Source organism: Haematobia irritans, chromosome 4 (genome assembly GCF_050003625.1).
Source record: "Haematobia irritans isolate KBUSLIRL chromosome 4, ASM5000362v1, whole genome shotgun sequence".
In the NCBI taxonomy this organism is placed as follows: Eukaryota; Metazoa; Arthropoda; class Insecta; order Diptera; family Muscidae; genus Haematobia; species Haematobia irritans.
Window position 1 is genome coordinate 35,906,771 of NC_134400.1, and position 18,392 is coordinate 35,925,162.

Sequence of the window (18,392 nt, forward strand, 5' to 3'; positions counted from 1 at the left end):
GGCATTATCAGTCCATACACTGAAAAAACAGTGAACCCACCAGGGAGAAAATTTTCGGTTAATTTTAGAAAAATTTTAATATTTGTAGAAAATTTTAACTAAACAGTATTACAAACGTTGGCATCACGCTGATGTCATGAAAATAAGTAAATATTTTTCGACAAATTCAAGAAAATTTATTAGACATAACTAAGTTTTTTCACTTGTTAAAGAAAATTTTGTAGTTTGAAGGAAAAACTTGGAGTTCAAAATTGCAAGAATGTCTTTAGTGACATACGAAGTTCATGATGGACGCATTTTTGGTAAAATTTACCAATTTAAAGAAATTCTGAACTATTTTGTGGAAGACACGAATTTAGTTAATCTTTATGCTTCATTTGAGTATATTTTTTTCCTCGGTTTTAGTTAATTTAGCTAACGTACACAAAAAATTATTACAGTAAAGGAAACTTTCTCCAAACATAATAATTCCATGAACTAAAATAAAGTTAAATTGGCTTTAGTGAAATAGAGAGTTCACTTTTTTTTTGAGTGTATGGTCCATAATTATATATAGCCCCCATATCACCCTATACCCAGATTTTACCTTGGGGCCTCTGGGAAGTACAAATTTCATCATATCCGAAGTACAAATTTCATCATACGAGATGTAAGTATAGGCCTCCTAACAACTATGCAAAAACTGGTCCATATTTACCCATATCTAGCCCCCATATAACGTGATTCCAGCCTGCAACAAATATTGTCGTGAGGCCAAAGATTTTTTGTTCTTTGAATACGAATGCGTTCTTTGCTTAGCATGTAAGACTCATATAAAGATTTTTTTTTTTGTCCAAAAGTCATATATTAATTATAATTAAGTGATTCGACTTAAAAATGGGTATTTTAACGTGAAAGAAAATTTCGTTTTACTAAGGTCAACTCGTCTGAAAAATTCTTCATAATTAATTAAATCGTCTTTAAATTTGTTGACTTGACTGCAAAGCGAAAAATCGTTCAAAAATAACTACAAAGCGAAAAAGCGTTCAACACTATGAAAAACTTCTTATGGCCACACCTCCTTAAATATGGATCTTAAAGCCAAAAGGATGTTAAATCGTGATCACACCCACAAATTTGACAATTCCATCCAAATCACAAATAAATATCAAATTTTTATATGGGAAACATATGTTGGCAAAAAAAAAATGGAAGTTCTTCCAAAGGCACAACTTCAAAAGCACTTCCAGAAGATGCACTCCCAATGATGTTCTTTATTTCAACTACCGAGGAAGTTCTTTTAATTCAATTTTGTATAACTTGCGTTTTCTTATTTTTAATGGGTAATTTTAACTTTTTATACCCACCACCATAGAATGGTGACGGGGGTATAATAAGTTTGTCATTCCGTTTGTAACACATCGAAATATCGATTTCCGACTATATAAAGTATATATATTCTTGATCAGGGAGAAATTCTAAGACGATATAACGTCCGTCTGTCCGTCTGTCTGTCTGTCTGTCTGTCTGTCTGTCTGTCTGTCTGTTGTAATCACGCTACAGTCTTCAACAATGAAGCAATCGTGCTGAAATTTTGCACAAACTCGTCTTTTGTCTGCAGGCATGTCAAGTTCGAAGATGGGATATATCGATCCAGGTTTTGATATAGTCCCCATATAAACCGACCACCAGATTTGGGGTCTTGGGCTTTTAGAAATCGTAGTTTTTATCCAATTTGCCTGAAATTTGAAATCTAGAGGTATTTTATGACCATAAAGAGGTGTGCCAAAAATGGTGAGTATCGGTCCATGTTTTGGTATAGCCCCCATATAGACCGATCTCCCGTTTTTACTTCTTGGGCTTATAGAAACCGCAGTTTTTATTCAATTTACCTGAAATTGGAAATCTAGAGGTATTGTAGGACCACAAATACGTGTGCCAAAAATTGTGAGTATCGGCCCATGTTTTGGTATGGTCCCCATATAAAACGATCTCCCAATTTGGGGTCTTGGGCTTATAGAAACCGTAGTTTTTATCCAATTTGTCTGAAATTGGAAATCTAGAGGTATTTTAGCACCATAAAGAGGTGTGCCAAAAATTGTGAGTATCGGCCCATGTTTTGGTATGGTCCCCATATAAAACGATCTCCCGATTTGGGGTTTTGGGCTTATAGAAACGGTAGTTTTTATCCAATTTGTCTGAAAGTGGAAAATCTAGAGGTATTGTAGGACCAAAAATACGTGTGCCAAAAATTGTGAGTATCGGCCCATGTTTTGGTATGGTCCCCATATAAAACGATCTCCCAATTTGGGGTCTTGGGCTTATAGAAACCGTAGTTTTTATCCAATTTGTCTGAAATTGGAAATCTAGAGGTATTTTAGCACCATAAAGAGGTGTGCCGAAAATGGTGAGTATCGGTCCATATTTTGGTATAGCCCCCATATAGACCGATTTCCCGATTTTACTACTTGGGCTTCTAGAATCCGTACTTTATATACAATTTGCCTGAAATTGGAAATTTATAGGTATTTTAGGACCATAAAGAGGTGTGCCACAAATGGTGAGTATCGGTCCATGTTTTGGTATAACCCCCATATAGACCGATATCCCGATTTAACTCCATGGGTTTCTAGAAACCGTAGTTTTTATCCGATTTGCCTGAAATTGTAAATATTCTGGTATTTTAGACTCACAAAAACGTGTATCGGATTAAGTTTTTATCGGTCCATTTGGTAATGCCTCCATATAGACCGACTTCACTTCTTGAGGGCATAGAAGGCGCACTGATCATGAAAATTGCTTGAAACTCAATGTAAAATTTCCAGATTTTATTTCTCGGGTGAAAATCTACAGATTTAAGATTTCAAATCAAGACGTTATTTTATAATTTTCTTGCACACTTACAAGAGATGTTAATGATTCCTCTAAAACTCAAACAAAAATGGTTCTTATAAATCTAGAATCTGATATAGTCCTCATAGGTGAAATCTTTAAATTTATATTCAGGAAGTGTCCCCAAGTCCTCAAGCCCTCCTGAAATTTCAAAGGAAACACTAATATTTGGTTCATGGTGGTGGGTATTTAAGGTTCGGCCCGGCCGAACTTACTGCTGTATATACTTGTTTTGTTTCAAATTGGTTAAAAACAGAGTAAGAATACATAAAATGGTACAAATCATTTAAATTTTGTCGAAAAAAATGTTAAATGCAATCTGAAAAAATTGTGAATTTTTGAAAATAGTTGACGTTAAACGTTTCCGACAAGCATTGGAATCCATTAAAAAATATAAAAATTATTTATTTGACAAAATATCACAGAATTTTTTAATTAACATCCAAAACATTGAATTCGGATCACACCTAAAGAAGTGATGCAAATTCAGTGCAACGTCTGTTGAAATGGAGGACTTACGTCCTATGACAAGCCCATTTTAAATTCATCGCTTCTGCGTCAATTTTGCACCACTTCCGGATCCAAAAAGAACATTTTCATTACTTTTTTGGTGACACTTTTTTTGCTGGGTCCTTAAATATGCGTCCTAAAGCCAAAAAGACGTTAATTCATGATCACACCCAAAAATTTGAAAATTCCATCCAAATCCAAAACCAAAACAACAAATTAAATTTTTTTATGAAACAATTCGTTTGGCCATATCTCCTTCAGCCTACAAAATTTTAAATTTCCTTACAGCAATTTTTCTCAGCGAAATCAAATTTCGACCCTTTTTGATTCATTTCTTCATCGTTACTAGCTTTTTTTCATCATATTTTGATGTATTGATAATAAGCGACTCTATGATGTACATACTTGCATCTCTCAAAGGATTTCACGCTCCAGATTAATTTACGTTTTATGGTTATTTCTCGTTTTGCGTTAATAACCCACTATAGGAGAAACTTTGTCCATTTAATTGTGGAGACCATTCAAAAGAAAAATGAAATCCACAAATTCCCCAAACTGTTGAAGAAAACAAAAATAGTACCGCTATTATAATTTATGCTCAGCCATATATGTGCGAGGTGACCAAACACCTTGGAGGGAAATAATGTGAGGCCATTTTAGTAATTTTTAGTAGGCCCATATGAGCAAATACTACGGCAATCGATCATAACCATATAGAAGTGGTGATAGTGCTAGAGGTGTTTGTGAGGTGGGGGGCAAAGGAAGTCGTATCACAAATGTAGCTGTGTCAAAGAAGAAGCGACCAACCAATAAAGGTGCCTTGGTAAGATAGCAATCTTTATGCTTTCGTTATTATCTCTGATTTACGCACTGCTTCTCCTTCATCGAACTATGCCGAAAGTAGTAGATGTACCAGAGGAGTTAATTAATACATCTCTCTACTGTGGCATTGTGAAGTGACCATAGTTTCTAGCTATCTGCCATTTGCCTTGTATCGCGGCATATCAATCAATAAAATTATCTAAAATGGCCAAATGGAGAATCGTTACAAACCTAAAATCGCCAGCGTCTATGGTAACTGACCGATCATCAACGTTGTCATCATCAGCATGAACAATAGGGGAACAATATCTGGCAGGAAAGGGAAAAAACCAAGCTGTGAAAATAGTATTTCTGATATTTTTCTTTGTTTCTGGAAAATAAAACCAAAGTGGTATCCACACTCCAACGTGGCTACGAATGGCAATTGAGTTTTTTAAGGACTGTATGTCAGGCCGTCTGGACGCTTGTGGTCAGTTCAATGTTATTTGTCGCATGTTCTTCGCAACAATTGTGTAAAATTGGTTCGTGCTTTTCTAACAACTTTTCCAGATTATGTCAAAGACAATGTTGCTGTGATAGCACAGTGGGATGGGAAATGCTTGCGAATCGAATTCGGTATGGTTTTGCTATGCATAACGGAGCATGGTTGGGACAATATACAATTTTGACAAAATTTTCTAGAGAAATAAAATTTTGACACAATTTTCCAGAGAAATAAAATTTTGACAAAATTTTCTATAGAAATAATATTTTGCCAACATTTTCTATAGATATAAAATTTTTACTAAATTTTCTATACAAATAAAATTTTAACAAAATTTCTATGGAAATAATATTTTGACAAAATTTTCTATAGCAACAAAATTGTGACAAAATTTTCTAAAGATATAATATTTTGACAAAATTTTCTATAGAAATAAAATTTTGATAGAATTTTCTATAGACATAAAATTTTTACAAAATTTTCTATAAACATAAAATTTTGCACAAAATTTTCTATAGAAATAAAATTTTGAGACAATTTTTTATAGACATACAATTTTGACAAAATTTTCTAAAGAAATAATATTTTGACAATATTTCCTATAGAAACAAAATCTTGACAAAATTTTCTATAGACATACAATTTTGATAAAATTTTCTATAGAAATAAAATTTTGACAAAATTTTATATAGCAATAAAATTTTGACAAAAATTTCTGAAAAAAAATTGACAAAAATTTCTATAGAAAAAAAATTTTGACAAAATGTTCTATAGAAATGAAATTTTGACAAAATTTTCTATAGACATAAAATTTTGACAACATTTTCTATAAACATAAAATTTTGACAAAATTTTCTATAGAAATAAAACTTTGAGACAATTTTTTATAGAAATAAAACTTTAAGACAATTTTTTATCGAAATAAAACTTCGAGAAAATTTTTTATAGACTACAATTTTGACAAAATTTTCTAAAAAAAATAATATTTTGACAATATTTTTTATAGAGATAATATTTTGACAATATTTTCTATAGAAATAAAATCTTGACAAAATTTTCTATAGCCATACAATTTTGATAAAATTTTCTATAGAAAAAAAATCTTGACAATGTTTTCTGCAGACATACAATTTTTACAAAATAGTCTATAGAAATAAAACTTGAGACAATTTTCTATAGAAATAAAATTTTGACAAATTTTCTATGGAAATAATATTTTGCCAAAATTTTCTCTAGAAATAAAATTTTGACAAGATTTTCTAAAGAAATAATATTTTGACAAAATTTTCTATAGAAATAAAATTTTGACAAGATTTTCTAAAGAAATAATATTTTGACAAAATGTTCTATAGAAATAAAATTTTGACTAAATTTTCTATACAAATAAAATTTTAACAAAATTTTCTATGGAAATAATATTTTGACAAAATTTTCTATAGAAATAAAATTTTGACAAGATTTTCTAAAGAAATAATATTTTAACAAAATTTTCTTAAGAAATAATATTTTGACAAAATGTTCTATAGAAATAAAGTTTTGATAAAATTTTCTATCGACATAAAATTTTGACAAAATTTTCTATAAACATAAAATTTTGACAAAATTTTCTATAGAAATAAAACTTTGAGGCAATTTTTTATAGACATACAATTTTGACAAAATTTTCTACACTGAAAAAAAAGCATGCCCGGTTCCAAAGATTTTGACTTTACTTTAAAAATTTTGGTATTGATTCCGAGCCAAAGAAGCGGAGAATACAAGTTAGGATACTTTTAAGACACAATTCTCTTTTAAATTTAGGTTTTGTGTACTTGCTTCTAGGAAGCAAATTTTAAGTTTTCGTTTTTTCAGCTTTTTATCTTCATATGCTATCAAAGTCCTTTAAAAACGAGTTAACGACAACTTTATTTTCCAAATTGAGACTCGACTTCTAGTAGAAATTATGCTATGTTTCAAGTAAAAAACGTCTTTAAAATAAAGTGTTAAAAAACATGTCTTATATTTGAACGATTTTTTGCTTTGTAGTCAAGAAGCAAAAAGACAACAAATTTAAAGACAATTTCATTAAATTTAAATAATTTTTCTGAATTATTAAAGTCAAGTTGACCTTAGACCAAACATTTTTTCTTTCATGTTATGATACCCATTTTTAAGTGAAATCACTTAATTATAAGGACAATACGACTTCATTGAAAAGTTTATCGACTTTTGGACAAGGAAAAAAACTTTATATTAGAGAAATGCGTCTTCTATACTAAGCAAAATTTGCATTCGTATTTTAAAGACATGAAATCTTTGACCTCACGACAATATTTTTTTCAGTGTAAAGTAATAATATTTTGACAATAATTGTTATAGAGATAATATTTTGACAATATTTTCTATAGAAACAAAATCTTGACAAAATTTTCTACAGACATACAAGTTTGATAAAATTTTCTATAGAAATAAAATTTTGACAACATTTTCTACAGACATAAAATTTTTACAAAATATTCTATAGAAATAAAACTTGAGACAATTTTCTATAGAAATAAAATTTTGACAAAATTTTCTATACAAATAAAATGTTAACAAAATTTTCGATAGACATAAAATGTTTACACAATATTCTATAGAAATAAAACTTGAGACAATTTTCGATAGAAATACAATTTTTACAAAATTTTCTATACAAATAAAATTTTGACAAAATATTCTATAGACATAAAATTTTAACAAAATATTCTATAGACATAAAGTTTTGGCAACATTTTCTATACAAATAAAATTTTGACAAAATTTTCTATACAAATAAAATTTTGACAAAATTTGGTATCAAATAAAATTTTGACAAAATTTTCTATACAAATAAAATTTTGACAAAATTTTCTATAGACATAAAATTTTGACAAAGTTTTCTATAGATATAAAATTTTGACTAAATTTTCTATAAACATAAAATTTTGACTAAAGTTTCTATACAAATAAAAGTTTGACTAAATTTTTTATACAAATAAAATTTCTACAAAATTTTCTATAGAAATAATATTTTGACAAAATTTTCTATAGAAATAATATTTTGACAATATTTTCTATAGAAACAACATTTGGAAAAAATTTTTTATAGACATAAAATTTTGACAAAAGTTTCTACAGGCATATAAGTTGACAAAATTTTCTATAGAAATAAAACTTGAGAAAATTTTCTATAGAAATAAAATTTTTACAAAATTTTTTAGTAAAATTTTCTACAAATTTTTGTCTCGAGTGGCAACCGTGCACTCAGAGAAGTGTGAACCCATTAGCGAGTTATTTTTAACTAACCAGTGTTAATATTGAACTTCGTATGTCGCTAAAGAAGCATGTACCCATAGTAAGTTCAACATTTTCCTATACGTTAGTAATTTGTTTTAACTTTTGTCAAGTTCAAATTTAACTGTTCAGAAGTAAAAAATTAACTAAATAATAAATTTTGTAAAAACGAAAAAATTAATGTTCCGGATTTTCTAGACCACCTGGTGACTTGGAGCAAGGATACATCAAGGGGGAGGATCCCCATTTCTACATGTCATATTATATTTAGTACAAACCACTTACTCTTCTGTAGTACAAATCCTTTAGAATCATTTATTAGATTCTATTTTTTATCTTTTTTTAAAATTTTACCTTTTGACCGGACGGAGGATCGAACCGCGTACCATCAGTTTTCTAACTAAACACAATATCCACTGGGCCACTTAGCTCATATACTCATCAACAACCAAATGTGACTTTGTTTATTCTTTTCTTGCTTTGGTTGCATCTATTCATTAACACACACTGTCAAGGGTGTCTATTTTTAGAAACACCACACGAGCACATGTTTCGGAGACGAACTATTGTCTAGAAATAGATTCACTCAACGGTAGTTAGAATTGACATTCATCGTTAGTGTATTTATACTAAAAACGGAAATTTCGTGTCCAAATAGACTTCGTAATATTGCACAGTAAAAGTTCAGTAGCGCTGAGAAACTTCTTCGTACGTTCGATAAAATATGTATTCCCTATTATTATATTTGCTTCAGTCCATTTACGAACTCATTGGGAGTTCTTAACCATTTTGCTGGTAATGGCCGTAAGTTCAATTTACTTCCACTGAGTTAATTTAGTTCATCAATAGTTAAATTTAACTAACTGTGAGTAAAATTTTGAACTACTCAATATTATGGAATTTACTTGTAGTTACGACGTTAAATTTTCTGAGTGTGTAACCGAGGTACAAGGGAATGAGTAGATTGGATCATCATCAAGGATCTATTTCCATTATGGTATCTTAAACAAATAAGTCAATCTTACAGTTATGGATATAAGAAACTAATATTTACCTTTATATCACCTACTGTTCCACCATTGTGGCAATTGAGGCTGGAATTGACCAATGAAAAAACAAAACCAACACTTTAAAGTGTTGCCGTCTGCATAAATTTATGTAATCGTTTGTTACCATTTTTAGTTTTCTTGCTCGATATTTGCAGTTTTTTTAGGTTTTACCAAATGGATATGGCAGCAAATGCCATGTATTGCACATGCGTATACTCTAAGAGCCAGAGTGTAATTTAGTCTGGGGATTTATTTAAAGCATTTTGGGTTGGGTGTTGTTTTCATAATGTTACTGGTGGCGGTGTAATGCTCTGGTGTATTGTTTGTTAATATCTTTGTACTTTTATGGGGTGTCAGACATTTCACTGATTTCTATATTGTCATTGTTTTTTCATTCCATTTCAATGGGCCAGTAAATTTCGCCTGATCCGATTCTGACGTGTAATTTGTTTCTAAATTTGATATAAACAATTTAAGCTTCAGTCTTTCATGTGGTTCCTATGTTTTAAATCTCAAAACTTTCATGAAACATTTTTTTAATTGAAATGAAAAAAGTATATACGACTGAAATCACGGACGAATTTTATGTACCCTTTGCATACAAAGTTCTACCAATGACTGACATCCACATTCAAACAAATTGAGTTGTCGTAACAGTTACCTCTAGCAAGGTAGTTTGAATTTTTTAAAGGTAGCGGGGTTCAGGGGAAAAATAACCCTTGTGGTGGATCGTCACACTTCTTAGCACTGTCTTTTGAATACTATGTTAGTATATATTGTTACTATGCCAGATAAAAACAAGTAAATATGGTCGAATGTTAGGCCAGGGCGAATCTTTTGTACCCTCTATCATAGATTGCGCACAAAGTTTCGAGCAATTATTGCATTGTTGTTAGAGGGCATATACTAGCATCGGGTACCAAATTTAAACCCCGTCGCATGCAATTTGATTCTTCAATAGGCTGTATATAATATGGATCGATATTAACTAATTTTCGCATGGTAGTTAGAAGTGGATCGGATTAAATTTACTTCTGTTAGAGGATCTGGAAGTCAAATCTTGGGATCGATTTATATGGGGGCTGTATGTAATTTAACCGATATAGACAAATTCTTCTTGGTTTTCCAAGGGCGTAGGTTGTTAGAGGGCGTGCTCTAATATGACGTACCAAATTGAAACCGGATCGAATGAAATTTACTCCTCCAGGAAGCTTCGGAGTTCAAATCTGGGGATCCATTTATAAAGGGTGATTTGTTAAGAGCTTGATAACTTTTTTTTAAAAAAAAATGCATAAAATTTGCAAAATCTCATCGGTTCTTTATTTGAAACGTTAGATTGGTCCATGACATTTACTTTTTGAAGATAATTTCATTTAAATGTTGACCGCGGCTGCGTCTTAGGTGGTCCATTCGGAAAGTCCAATTTTGGGCAACTTTTTCGAGCATTTCGGCCGGAATAGCCCGAATTTCTTCGGAAATGTTGTCTTCCAAAGCTGGAATAGTTGCTGGCTTATTTCTGTAGACTTTAGACTTGACGTAGCCCCACAAAAAATAGTCTAAAGGCGTCAAATCGCATGATCTTGGTGGTCCATTTCTTGAGATGAATTGTTCTCCGAAGTTTTCCCTCAAAATGGCCATAGAATCGCGAGCTGTGTGGCATGTAGCGCCATCTTGTTGAAACCACATGTCAACCAAGTTCAGTTCTTCCATTTTTGGCAACAAAAAGTTTGTTAGCATCGAACGATAGCGATCGCCATTCACCGTAACGTTGCGTCCAACAGCATCTTTGAAAAAATACGGTCCAATGATTCCACCAGCGTACAAACCACACCAAACAGTGCATTTTTCGGGATGCATGGGCAGTTCTTGAACGGCTTCTGGTTGCTCTTCACTCCAAATGCGGCAATTTTGCTTATTTACGTAGCCATTCAACCAGAAATGAGCCTCATCGCTGAACAAAATTTGTCGATAAACACATTTCGAACCGAACACTGATTTTGGTAATAAAATTCAATGATTTGCAAGCGTTGCTCGTTAGTAAGTCTATTCATGATGAAATGTCAAAGCATACTGAGCATCTTTCTCTTTGACACCATGTCTGAAATCCCACGTGATCTGTCAAATACTAATGCATGAAAATCCTAACCTCAAAAGAATCACCCTTTATAAGGGCTCTATATAAATATTAACCGATATGGACCAATTTTTGTTTGGTTTTCTTGTGGCATAATATAATAACACGTATCAAATTTTAACAGGATCTCATAAATTTTGCCACTTCGTTAGTCAAATCTGCGGATCGCTTTATATGTGAGCTATTCGTTAAAGTGGTTCGATATGGCAATACCATCCGACCTGAATCAATGGCAAATACTTGTGCTAGGTTTAATTCAGATAGCCAATGATGGAAGTTAGCCAATGATAAATCGTCAGCACTGAAAAAAATATTATCGTGAGACAAAAGATTTCATGTCCTTAAACTATGAATGCGTTTTTGCTTAGAATAAAAGACGCATTTCTCTAATATAAAGTTTTTTTCCTTCTCCGAAAGACGATGAATTTTTCTATAAAGTCGTTTTTTCATTATAATTAAGTGATTCAAATTAAAAATGGATATCTTAAAATGAAAGAAAATTTTGTTTGACTAAGGTCAACTTGTATTTAATAATTGTGAAAAGTTCTTCAAAATTAAAGAAACTGTTTTTAAATTTATTGTCTTTATGCATCTTGACAACAAAGCAAAAAAAGCGTTTAAAAATAGGAGACGTTTTTCAACACTTTATTTTAAAGACGATTTTTACTTGAGACATAGCATAAATGACTTTAATTGCACATGAAATGACTTTAATTGCAGATGAAGAAGAAAAAAAACAAGTATATAAGGCCGTAAGTTCGGCCAGGCCGAAGCTTATGTACCCTCCATCATGGATTGCGTAGAAACTTCTTCTAAACACTGCCATCCACAATCGAATTACTTAAGTTGCGGTAACGCTTGCCGATGGCAAGGTATTTTAAAACCTCCTAACACCATCTTCTAAATTGTATGTAAGTCCATACGTGGTATATATTAAATCAAAAAAGATCGATCCAATACGTATATAATTCAGTTTGACAAAGTAGACATAAAATTTTGATAAAATTTTCTACAGAAATAAAATTTTAACAAAATTTTCTATAGAAATAAAATTTTGACAAAATTTTCTATAGAAATAAAATTTTGACAAAATTTTCTATAGAAATAAAATTTTGGTAGATTATTTTTGGCTATAGTGGCAACCATGATTATGAACCGATATGGACCAATTTTTGTGTGATTGGACCAATTTTGGTATGGTTGTTAGCGACCATATACTAACACCACTTTCCTAATTTGAACCGGATCGGATGAATTTTGCTCCTCCAAGAGGCTCCGGAGGTCAAATCTGGAGAAAGTTTTATATGGGGGCTATATATAATTATGGACCGATATGGACCAATTCTACCACGGTTGTTAAAGATCATATACTAACACCATGTTCCAAATTACAACCGGATTGGATGAAATTTGCTTCTCTTGGAGACTTCACAAGGCAAATCTGGGGATCGGTTTATATGGGGGCTATATATAATTATGAACCGATGTGGACCAATTTTTGCATGGTTGTTAGAGAGCATATAACAATATCATGTACCAAATTTCAGGCGGATCGGATGAAATTTGCTTCTCTTTGAGGCTCCGCAACCCAAATCTGGGGATCGGTTTATATGGGCGCTATATATAATTATGGACCGATTTGGACCAATTTTTACATAGTTGTTAGAGACCATATACCAACACCATGTACCAAATTTCAGCCGGATCGGATTAAATATGCTTCTCTTAGAGGCTCCACAAGCCAAATCTGGGGATCGGTTTATATGGGGGCTATATAGAATTAAGGACCGATATGGACCAATTTTTGCAGGGTTGTTAGAGACCACATACCAACATCATGTACCAAATTTCAGCCGGATCGGATGAAATTTTCTTCTCTTTGAGGCTCGGCAAGCCAAATCTGGGGATCGGTTTATATGGGGGCTATATATAATTATGGACCGATGTGAACCAATTTTTTTTTGAACCGTCTGTTGAAATCACGCTAACTTCCGAACGAAACAAGCTATCGACTTGAAACTTGGCACAAGTAGTTGTTATCGATGTAGGTCGGATGGTATTGAAAACGGACCACATCGGTGCACTTTTACGTATAGCCCCCATATAAAGGGACCCTCAGATTTGGCTTGTGGAGCCTCTAACAGAAGCATATTTCATCCGATCCGGCTGAAATTTGGTACATGATGTTGGTATATGGTCTCTAACAACCATGCAAATATTGGTCCATATCGATCCATAATTATATATAGCCCCCATATAAACCGATCCCCAGATTTGGTTTGTGGAGCCTCTAAGAGAAGCATATTTCATCCGATCCGGCTGAAATTTGGTACATGATGTTGGTATATGGTCTCTAACAATCATGCAAAAATTGATCCACATCGGTCCATAATTATATATAGCCCCCATATAAACCGATCCCCAGATTTGACTTGCGGAGCCTCAAAGAGAAGCAAATTTCATCCGATCCGGCTGAAATTTTGTACATGATGTTGGTATATGGTCTTTAACAACCATGCAAAAATTGGTCCACATCGGTCTATAATTATATATAGCGCCCATATAAACCGATCCCCAGATTTGGGTTGCGGAGCCTCAAAGAGAAGCAAATTTCATCCGATCCACCTGAAATTTGGTACATGATGTTGGTATATGGTCTCTACACACAAAAAATAATTTTTTGAATTCAATCACGAAAATCGCGGAATCAATCATTTTTTTAATTGAAATGTCTTCAATCACGAAAATGATAGTATCAATCACCCATTTTGATTGAAAACCAACACGATTTTTAATTAAAAATTTGATTGACTTTTGTCACGGAATCAATTAATTGTGTGATTGAATCAATTAAAAACGTGATTGATTTTTAACATAAAATTCAATCACAGTTTTAATTGAATCAATTAAAATTTTAATTAATTTCGCGACAAAAATCAATCAACTATTTGATTCATTCAATTAAATAATTAATTGAAATTGGCTATAAATTTCGATCAAAAAAATTATATATTGCGACCCCAAAATCGTATTTAGTTTTATTTGAAATAAAAGAAAATATGTGTTTCTTATAAAACATATTTAACATTTTATTATTTTTTGAATTATGCAATAGACAAATAAATTTGGTTCTTGTCATTTGTGTTTTGTTCTAACATAACTTACAAATACAATTACTATAGGGTGAACAAATAAATTATATAAATCATTATCTTCCTTATAATAATAACCATGTTAGCATGTTCCTTCTAATATGTAGATGCGCCTAGATTTCCAATAAATCAGCAGCCTGTAAGCTAGATTAGTTTTTCTGAAAGTAAACAGAATAATTCGAATTTAATTTTGTTCAATTAAAAGTTAATTTTGTTAAACATTACCTGCATAGAATATCAAGTTCAATTCTTAGTTCCAGGTTGCAGATCTATAATCTTCTTTTGCAGTTGTAGTCTTTTAGCATAAAAAGGTGTATTAAGGAGCTCGGTAATTTAATTTTAGTAACAATTCCTTTCCAAAATTTCCATACATTACAATCGTCTATTAAAATTTGAACCAATCAAAGACAAAAATAATGGGAAAGCAATGTAATATTTGGTATTATATTGATGATACCTTGCAAATTCTGGAAATAGGTACAAATATAAATGGAAAATACAAATTTTTTCATTATTTTCGGATATTTTTCATATTTTTAAATCCAAAAGAAAGAACTTTTTACCATTACATAATTCAGCTCATTAGTTTATATACCAGATATATTGCTCTCTACTTGGGTTCAAACTGAAAAAGGCAGGAAACAAAAATACAATTTAATGCCAACGCCACTTCGCAACTTCAAGGAGAATCTTCCAACAAACCCATACCGCTCTTGGTTTTAAGAAAACTAGGAGTGAAAAAAATGTATAATTTTAAAAGATCAATACAGTACCCACTTTTTTATTGCAAACATATTCTTAAATATTTGATAAAATGATGGAGTTGATGGGATTGATTGGTCAATTTCACGAAATAAAATTGGTCACTAAAAGAAATAAATAAAAAATATATTATTTTAGTCCGTTTAATGTAAACAGGCTTCAATGGAAAACGGTATTCACATTTCACAATTTCTTACCTTCAATAAACGTAGATTGTTTTCCATTTTTACAATACCACAAAACACAAACACAGGTAATTTCAAATGCGTTCTCTCATATATTTTTGTCAAACCCTTACCACGTGGCCGTTTGTTGTTGCCCACTTTATTTATTTCAACCCTTTGCTATGATTTGTTGGTGCGTTCAAAATACTTATGCACACATTTTGAATGCAGCAGACAGAATGTCGCCAATCATGTTATTCAATTTACGCGAAAAACAAAAACCCAACCGTTCGTTACGAGTTACTTCCACAGACTGATCTCTCCATCATACTTTGTTGAATAAATACCCATTCTCTTGTTCTCTTTTCGCTCTTCCCATTGCTCAAAATTATTCAGTTTCAATCACAAAGGTGATTGGATCAATCACATGTGTAATTGGAAACGGAAAAATGTTCAATCACGTTTGTAATTGAAAATTATTTCCGAATTGATTAACAAATTGATTGAATCAATTAATATTTACATTGGAAACGTAACAAATATCAATCATTTTTTTAATTGGTTTTTATTCGGATTTGATTAAATAATTAATTGAATCAATTAACATATTAATTGAATCCGTTTCCAAATTCAATTAAGTGTTTAATTGAAAAAAATTTGGTGATAATTTTTTGTGTGTAACAACCATGCAAAAATTGGTCTACATCGGTTCATAATTATATATAGCCCCCATATAAACCGATCCCCAGATTTGGCTTGCGAAGTCTCCAAGAGAAGCAAATTTCATCCAATCCGATTGTAATTTGGAACATGGTGTTAGTATATGATCTTTAACAAACGTGCCAGAATTGGTCCATATCGGTCCATAATTATATATAGCCCCCATATAAAACATTCTCCAGATTTGACCTACGGAGCCTCTTGGAGGAGCAAAATTCATCCGATCCGGTTCAAATTAGGAACGTGGTGTTAGTGTATGGTCGCTAACAACCATACCAAAATTGGTCCAATCACACAAAAATTGGTCCATATCGGTTCATAATAAAATTTTCATTTTATTTTATAGAAAATTAATTTTATAGAAAATTTTGTTAAAATTTTATTTCTGTACAAAATTTTGTCAAAATTTTATGTCTACTTTGTCAAACTGAATTATATACGTATTGGATCGATCTTTTTTGATTTAATATATACCACGTATGGACTTACATACAATTTAGAAGATGGTGTTACGAGGTTTTAAGATACCTTGCCATCGGCAAGCGTTACCGCAACTTAAGTAATTCGATTCTGGATGGCAGTGTTTAGAAGAAGTTTCTACGCAATCCATGATGGAGGGTACATAAGCTTCGGCCGTATATACTTGTTCGAATTTATATCAGAGCAATTCATCTTCCCTTAAGGATTTTAGTATTGATGCCGAACCATAGATGCAGCTTCTTCAAAATAAAGACATATGTAGGGACCTATGTAGTTTTAAATATAGGATAAATAAAATTAAAATTAGGATTTATGGAATTTTCATTTTCTTTTTGTGATTTATTAATAAAGCTATTCACTTACAAACAAATGCGTGTACAATGTTTTCTTAATTCCAAAAAAAAAAAAAAAAAAATTTAACCAAGTAAATACGGTCGTAAGTTCGGCCAAGCCGAATCTTATGTACCCTCCACCATGGATTGCGTAGAAACTTCTACTAAAGACGGTCATCCACAATTAAATTACTAGGGTTGCGATGGCAACCCTTGCCGATGGCAAGGCATCTTAAAACTTCTTAACATCATCTTCTAAATTGTAAGTTAGTCCATGCGGGATATATAGTACACTGAAAAAAATATTGTTGTGAGGTCAAAGATTTCATATCTTTAAAACACGAATGAGAATTTTGCTTAGCATAGAAGACGAATTTCTCTAATATAAAGCTTTTTTCCTTGTCCAAAAGTCGATAAACTTTTCAATGAAGTCGTATTATCCTTAGAATTGAGTGATTTCACTTAAAAATGGGTATCATAACATGAAGGAAAACATGTATGGCGCTAAGTTCAACATGACTTTAATAATTCAGGAAAATTCTTTAAAATTAATGAAATTGTTTTGGAAGATTTTGCAAAATATTCCTCTCCAACTATAAAGTGCTTCATAAATTTTCTATAAAAATAACATTTTGACAAAATTTTGTACAGAAATAAAATTCTGACAAAATGTTCTATAGAAATAAAATGTTGACCACATTTTTTATAGAAATAAATTTTTCACAAAATTTTGTATAGAAGTTATATTTTGATAAAATTTCCTAAAGGCATAAAATGTTGACAAAATTTTTCTATAGAAATAAAATTGTGACATTAAATTTGACAAAATTTTCTGTGATTGGGGATCGGTTTATTTGGGGGCTATATATAATATAGGATACGGACCAATTTTGGCATGGTTGTTATCGGCCATACTCTAGGTAAATGTACCAAATTTCAACCGGATCGGATAAATTTTTCTCATTCAAGAGGCTCCGGAGGTCAAATCTGGAGATTGGTTTATATGGGGCTATATATAATTATGAACCTATATGGACGAATTTTTTCATGGTTGTTAGAGACCATATACTAACACCACGTACTAAGTTTCAACCGGATCGGATGAATTTTGCTCCTCCAAGAGTCTCCGGAGGTCAAATCTGGGGATCGGTTCATATAAGGGCTATATATAATCATGGACCGATATGGACCAATTCTGGTAAGGTTGTTAGCGATCGTATATTAACACCACGTTCCAAATTTCAACCGGATGGGATGAAATTTGTTTCTCTTAGAGGATCTGCAAGCTAAATCTGGGGATCGGTTTAAATTGGGGCTAAATATAATTATGAACCGATGTGGACCGATTTTTGCATGTTTGTTAGAGACCATATACTAGGTTAGGTTAGATTAGGTGGCAGCCCGATGTATCAGGCTCACTTAGACTATTCAGTCCATTGTGATACCACATTGGTGAACTTCTCTCTTATCACTGAGTGCTGCCCGATTCCATGTTAAGCTCAATGAAAAGGGACCTCCTTTTTATAGCCGAGTCCGAATGGCGTTCCACATTGCAGTGAAATCACTTAGAGAAGCCTTGAAACCCTCAGAAATGTCACCAGCATTACTGAGGTGGGAT

The 18,392-nt window shown here is 31.8% G+C and overlaps 1 long non-coding RNA gene across 1 annotated transcript; it reads right to left on the bottom strand.

The window, feature by feature from the left end:
- Positions 1 to 14,549: 14,549 nt before the first annotated feature.
- Positions 14,550 to 15,392, bottom strand: LOC142237189 (uncharacterized). The gene is made up of 4 exons (XR_012722381.1): positions 15,276 to 15,392; positions 15,094 to 15,182; positions 14,880 to 14,941; positions 14,550 to 14,783 (listed from the first exon to the last, which is right to left on the bottom strand). It is a non-coding gene; the product is annotated as an uncharacterized LOC142237189 (long non-coding RNA).
- Positions 15,393 to 18,392: the final 3,000 nt, after the last annotated feature.